This window comes from Urtica dioica, chromosome 7 (genome assembly GCF_054948205.1).
Source record: "Urtica dioica subsp. dioica isolate 48M chromosome 7, U.dioica_male_clone48M_v1_H2, whole genome shotgun sequence".
Taxonomy (NCBI): domain Eukaryota; kingdom Viridiplantae; phylum Streptophyta; class Magnoliopsida; order Rosales; family Urticaceae; genus Urtica; species Urtica dioica.
Window position 1 is genome coordinate 26,578,565 of NC_142762.1, and position 294 is coordinate 26,578,858.

Sequence of the window (294 nt, forward strand, 5' to 3'; positions counted from 1 at the left end):
AGGTCGAAAAATTGGACCAATGAGAGGAAACAATTCAGGCGAATCCGATCAAGGAGCTTGAAAAAAAAGAAAATATATTCAAGTGGGGGCTGGCCATCTTCTCCATTCTTCTTATGGTGGGTCCCACTACACTCTCCTTTCTGTTTATAATTATATCGAAGAAATAATTCTCAGTGCAGATATTTTTCATTCATTCATTCATTCTCTCTCTCCCTGTCGTTCCCGTGTATTGCTAAGCAGATCATGAATTCTCACTCTTCCATTCCTTTGCTTCCACATTCTGTATTTAGCGGA